Here is a 7310-nt window from a genome sequence, read left to right as displayed (position 1 = left end):
AGAAAGAAAGAAAGAAAGAAAGAAAGAAAGAAAGAAAGAAAGAAAGAAAGAAAGAAAGAAAGAAAGAAAGAAAGAAAGAAAAGAAAGGAAGATTGATTTTTATTTTCTCCCCAGGTGTAGAACTGAATGTAGGTGGCTGCCATGAGAAAGAGGAATCGCGATATATTAGAGGTGGTGCATGTTCTCATTCATGTGCAAGCTCTGAAGGGGAAGGATTTTCACACCATCTAGAAGAAGACGAGATGATTACAAGATGTAAATGCAGACTCTGTGATAAATGCCTGTAGAGGAACTGCCCTCCAGTGCAATGGAGTTCACTCTAAATTTGACCCTGTTCCTAATCCTCATGTCCTCAAGAATTGCCTTTCTGCCTTCTTTACATACTTTAGCCTTCTGCCACCAAAAATGTGTATTCTTATTTTCGATTAAAGAAGGTGATGAGTAGACCCATTCCATGATACTGTGCCCAAGACTGAATTCTGAGGAATTCCATTTGCAAGTAGAGACCCAGAAGATCATGTTGCAAGGACAGCCCACTCTGCTTTAGGCAGTTTCATATTTACCTTAAAATTTCTGAACTAATCTCCATCTCCTTATCATAACTAGCCATTGATAAGCATTGCCTGACTGTTTATTAAGGTTAGATTGATCTAATTTTCTTTGGTTTTATTTGTAAAGAAATAAATATCAGCATTAAAGCTAGATACTAACATAAGTGATCATTAAAAAAAAAAAGTTAACATACAGTTTTGGCTTCTCTAACCAGACTATTAAGATGGAATATTCCTCTTAAAATGCTGATTTCTGTCTGCTGGCACCTATATTGACATTTGTTGATTTAAATTTGATGGAACAAAAGAATCCAGAGAATCAAAAATATTAGCATGCAATGTTCAGTGGTTAAAAGTGTTCCATTTTCATCATACAGAATTCTTAGTGGCTTCTTAGTTTCATAGCAAACTAAAGTGGCTGGTAAAATCTATAAATTAATGAAGTAAAATAGGAAGAGGAAGAAAAAAATTGATTCAGTTGTGATAATAGGAAATCTGCACAAAGAATGAGGGTAGAATACAATGCAGCTGTTACATTTCATCATCATTTATTGGAGAGAAGTAATATGAGGCTATTTTTAAAGTATGTCTTTTCCTCCTTTTATTTAGTTCTTTTGTAGAAAAATGCAGTAATTGCTCAAATAAATAAGTTATAAAACTATTTCGGACATATATTTGGCTATCATTTTTGAGCACGCACTCTTGAAAGTGCTAAGACTTCAGTATTAACATAACTTGGTTGAGTACTGATTGTATATATGTTTATAATTATTTAACTTTTAAACAGCTCACTGCTTTTTCCCTAGTGGTTGTTATACCAAATTATATTTTCCGCAAGTAGGGAACACCTCAATTTCCATTCATCACAACAGAAACTCCACTTGATTAGAGTCAGAAACCATTACACTTGGTTATGTTTTCTAAGTGCAACATGTCCTCTGTACTTGGAATAAATGACATACCTGCTACATTGCCAGATGCATAGTCAGTAGGCAATTTTCTGCCAACATTGGTTTTTTGTTGTTGTTGTTGTTGTTTCCACATCAGTATTAACCATCTCAATCAAAATGCACACTCACTGCCATCTGGATGGTTATACTGTCCGGGGACTTTGTGTTTACAAATTGAGAATGGCTTTCCCTCCTCTATTGATGTAATTTCACTCACTAAATAAGCAAGATATAAATCATCATTTAATATTATGGCATCTACTAAGCATTTTCAAAGCACTGTGTGTCAGAGAATGTAACTGAATGGAAATTATTAATATCAAGAAAGAGAAAGATGGCATAAGCATGTGGGTAGAGCAGCAAAGACAAAGTTGTGCCTTTCATTACAGACAGCATCTTGTCATATGTCAAAGAAACAACAAAGCTAATTTGAAAGTGTGCATGATGGAGAACACAGCTGAGTACTTCTAATTTATGATTAGCAATAATCACAGGCAACGTACAAAAAAATAAGAGGTAAATCTGTTCCATTAACAGTTTTTGGAGTTACAGCACATGCCCTGTAATAGATATACTGCCTGGACTGTTGATATTTTTTACAAATTGCTACGGTGTCAATGTCTTGGAAGGATATATCTGCTGAAGAAGTGGCTAGGAAGTCTCACAGAATAATATAAATAACTGACAAACATTTAATAAATCAGATCTGCTATATATACATATAGGCTGTCTTACTGGAAATACCTGCAGTATCCATTAGAAACTCAGTATCCATTAGAAACTCTTTGGACTGCATTATTTTTATCTCAAACAACCAAGAACCCAAGAGCCTATAACATAATAAATCACCTACTTTTTTCCATAATCTATCTGACAAAGTCAATGATTAGGTAATATCATGGCTGAATGCTTTGAATACTAAATATAAAAATAGAGAAAACTAAACTACTTAGGTCCACACATAACTACAAAAGCAGAATGCTCATGAAGTTAGCTGTACTCAGGGTTTAAATCTGCTTTTAATTTTAGCCTTTACTTCCATTATACAAATCCAATGAAGTCAACAGTTACAGTATTGTAAAACTAGTAGAACCAAATAAACAGTCTTTTAATATGCTAACAAAATTTGCCATTCCTGAAAAGCCTGATCTAGGGTTAAACTCAAATCTACATGCTACCCAAGGGGTTTTTTTTTAGCCTTGTTTCATTCTAAATGAAACATGAATAGTTGTCTTTTACATTGCTCACAGAAATGGAGATTCACACATGAGAGCAAACACTCAGCAGGAGTGGCTTCTCAAACACGGTGATCGCAGCATCGGTGCTCAACCCATGCTGTGGCATGGACACAGCATCTTGGGGCTGTCTCCTGCATGTACTTCAGGCACAGAGCTCCAGCTGCCTAACTGTATCCCTTTAATACATCACCCATAAAAGACAGCTCAGATCAGCCATTTATAAACTTAGTGCTTATTATCCCGATCCCAGTTTTTAAGCAGGACTCCAGAGCAGATCTTCAATACTCTGAACTAATAACCTGTACTGGTTAAACCAGAACCATAATAAACAACAGAATTAGTAGACATTGGGCTAAATATGGTACAATGAAGAAGAGTCAACATGGCTTTTGTAAAGAGAAGACATGCTTCACTAATCTACCAAAGTCCTCTGACAGAGTCAATAAAACATGTTGTCACCACAGATCTGTTTGATACCATCTGCCTGGATTTCCAGAAGGCACTCAGCACTCAAAAAGTTTCCTCCCTTGAGGCTCTTGAGGAAGCTAATCAGACATGAAGAAATGTTCAGAAGATAGGAAGAAGGGAGAGGAACTAATAGTTGCCTTTCACAGTAGAAACAGATTACACATGGAGTCCCACATGGCTCTGTGCTGAAGTCTGCATTGCTCAACACAGATCACAAGTAATAAGAAAAAGGGACGAAAATGTTTGCTGATGACACTGAATTAGTCAGAGTGATATAGACTATAGCTGATTGCAGACTCACAAAAGAACCTCCTACCATGTAATGACAAGGCAATAAAAATTCACTATAGAGAAATGTAAAATGGAGGCAAACAATGCTAGAAATCACCACAAAAGGAATCAAGAACATAAAATATCCTTCTGCTGTTGAATAAATACATGACACATCTACATCTGCAACAGTGTTCATAGTTCTGTATCCATCTGAAGACAGATATAGAAGTGCTGTAAAAGATACAGATAAGCACAGCAAGTATGGTTAAAGATATGGAGCAGTTACAATATGAAGAACAATAAAATAGATTAAAGTTTTTATTGTGAAAAGCACAAAGAAGACATATGCTAAAGATAAAATCAGGAGTGGCCTGGACAAGGTGAATAGGAAATAACTGTTTCTTTCAATCCAAAATCTGGCAGATATCAAATGAAACCAGAAGATGCCAACCTCAAGGCAAACAAAAGGAGCTACGTCTTCACTCATCACATAATTAACCAGTAGAACTTGTGGCAGGACATTGTGGATGCTAAAAAGGTACCTGAATTCAAAAAAGAATTTGATAAATTCCTGGAGAAAAATGACACCAAGGGCTATTCAATACAAAACTACAATATCTAGTTTAGGAAGCCCTAGAATAAATGATCACTAGATACTAACAAAATATTTTGTGAATCGTCTCTAGAGGGTCCTTATAATCTTCTCAGGAAACTCACTTGGTCATCACTATTGGAGACAAGGTGCAGAGCTAGATGAAACTCTGACCTTACCCCCATTGCTATTATTTAGGTTTGAATTGGGGTCTACTGCCAGTGTAGACTCAGTGTGCACAATAAAGGTCTGTGTTGGACCTGCAGAATGAGCCTGGAATTTCTGAGGCAGTGCCATCATACCGTGCATGCACAGCTGCACTTTCTTTGGAAACATCAAACCTACTGTACACATGGAGCCACAATCTCGAATGTGTTATGAACGTCCAGAGTTTCCAAAACTATGTCAAGCCTCCACTCACAACTGTGCGTGCTCACTGTAATTGCAAAACCATCAGATTTACCAGGAAAAGGGCTGCTGCATACCTCGAAATCTTAGATAAATACTGAATTCCTCTATACCATGCCAGACAAGATTTCTAAGTGAGAAAAAAAAAAAAAAAAGACGGTAGTCCTAGCTGGAATACTGTCTTTATCTGGAGTGAATGTGGCTTCTCTGACTTGAAAGATAGGTTTTATATCATTTGATGGTTCTTGTTTTCATTGTCTGCAAATGAAATGCCTCTTTGTCTCTCCTTGGTGGTAGGATCTAAAGGTTTGTTTTCTTTACCCTTGTCATATTTGTCGTCACAAGTTGCACTCTCATAATGAGAGGTGGTTGAATTAATGATAACACACTCAAATGTCTGCTTCTTTTGCCAAACTCATCTTCCTGGTTTGTTTTACACATGTGAATGAGGCTCTTAAATGCAGAGGTGTGGCTCTATAGTGAAGTAAACCAAGATAGAGTTTTAATGATCTTAATTTGCCTTGGTGTTTGCTTTGCTCTTTCAACATAGTTTTCAAAGTGCATTGACCTCTAAATAATACAGGCTGCAAGTGTGTCTATGAAACCTCTATACCTTTAAAATATTTTAAACTCCTGAACTATTTAATGTGTTCTGTTATCTGAAACAACCTTATCATAGATGTTGGCTAATGCTGTCTTGTTGTGATTCATTTCCCTGCTGACTAATGAGTTAGTTAGCTGAATTTCTTTAATGAAACCAGTGCAATAGTCAACTGTGAGCTGGTCCTGGTCAACTCTGTGTTCAAATAATTCCATTACCAATGCTCCCAGGCTCCGCTAGCTGCCTCACAAGTGAGCACAGGCTTATTGTAAACTTATCCTTAATATTCTCTGTACAGTGAAAAAATAATCTCTTCTGTTTCTGCCTTCTATTGGACTTTTATATTCTTGCATGTTCTTTGGTCAGCACAATACCAGCATGAGTTCTAGGATTTCCCCCAAATCTACCCATTTTCCTCAAAACTGTTTCCTTTTAATTTAGGACTAGTCTGCTTCCTATAGTCAATTCTCTGCTTTTATTTTAGATGTCTGTAAGAATTGGTGAAGCTCCCTAATAGCCATCCAGAAGTTTTTCTTTTTTCTTTAAACATAGCATTGCTTCTCCCTGTCTGATAAATTATTTGTAGATTATAGTATTATTGTTTCTCCTTGGTCATATATATCTTCTTGTACCCTGAAATAGAGTAAGTGAGATCAGTCTGTCTAAATGTAATGTAAGCCTCCAGGCTTACATTAAATTACAAGCTATATTTTACCATCTTTTCAGTTTTGACACTGAGAAGTTGGCAGCGGAGATACCAAACCTTCCTCAAGAATATTTTCTAGGAATTGTTATACAATTCACCTCTCCAGAGCTTGCCCAGACTGTTATCCTTGCTGTCCCTATCATTGTGTCTCACTTGACACACTATGATTTTCATGTGTCTCACAACAAAATATGGGAAGTTTTCCTACCCTTTCCGATGTGACTAATGAGGCTGGTGCCTTTGACTGTTGCTGAATTTTCACAGATAAACTTTCTGACATCTAGTGACAATGTGAAATAATTCTGCTTGAGCATAATTCTGCTACCTCAGCATCAGTGTTCTCCATTTGCTCCATTCCTGCCACAAGGCTGCCTCAAGGGCTGCTTATGAAGCAGCTTATAAACCTGTATCATTTTCCCTTGTTTTGCACATGTTCAGGAATTATGAGACTTTCCAACTCACACTCTGCTTTCAGCAGTCAGCTCATCAGAAGCAGTCAATCACCAAAAAGCTGGAGTTTCCATTAATTTCAATTCTTGGCTTTTCTAAAAGGAAGCATTATACATGGGTATAGACAATTTATTAGAGATTCCTCTCATCTCCTAAAGACTTAAGCAAATGTAATTCATCAACAGTGAACAGCCTAGTTAATATTTTTAAAAGAGTCATGTTTTAAGCTGAAAAATGTCCTGAATGACAATACATGTCTATTGCAAACACCCCCAGCAGCAACTGCAATCCAATTTCTGCAGGAGATTCTTATGTAGCCAACAGCTGTACAGGGGACAGGGGCACTGTGGGAGCAGATGTTTGTGGTCTTTTGTCCTATACACTATTTCTGACAGAGCAGATCAGCCCTGCTTAGATTTCTTGTTCCACATGCTCTGTGAGGGGGAATGGAGGGAGCCAGCATGAACATTCATTCGGGTCAACCACAGGAAAAGGGGTACAGGGCATTACTGATAGTGCTGCTGGAGTCTAGTTGGCACTGGCTTTGGAAGTTGTTTATTTAGAGTATATTGACAGCTGCTGAATTCTGAATCTCTTTTTTGTGGTGCGGCTGCAAGAAATGAAGACTTAAGCTTAAGAACATTAATAATTAGGGGATTCTGATGTGCACTTTTATTCTGTCATTAGCAATAATTTTCAAAGGCAGAAACAAACTTAATCTCATAAATATCATACTCCATCTTGGCAAAAAACACACATAGAACTTTTAGCATCTTAAAATACTTTCAGCTTCTGCATGAAAAAGTGTGAAGCATCTGTCTCAAAACTCTGGGGTTTTTAAATACCTTTCTGAAGATCAGGTAATTATTTTTTAATATTATTACTTCATAATTCAGTTGTGTGTAGATTATGTCCTATGAATGCCTAATACTTAATTGTCTCACTCCTTTTATTGTAATTTCTGTGCACTTCGCTCATTAGACACTCGTCTAATACAGACTTCTTTGTTTTGACTTCCCAGTGATCCCAGCTGTTTTTCAAAGAACCTACCTTTCAAAAATATTTATGGCAAT

Source organism: Athene cunicularia, assembly GCF_003259725.1.
Source record: "Athene cunicularia isolate RWA chromosome 1 unlocalized genomic scaffold, athCun1 chr1_part2, whole genome shotgun sequence".
Classification (NCBI taxonomy): domain Eukaryota; kingdom Metazoa; phylum Chordata; class Aves; order Strigiformes; family Strigidae; genus Athene; species Athene cunicularia.
The sequence above is the reverse complement of the archived record's forward strand: the minus strand, read 5'-3'. Positions refer to the sequence as shown.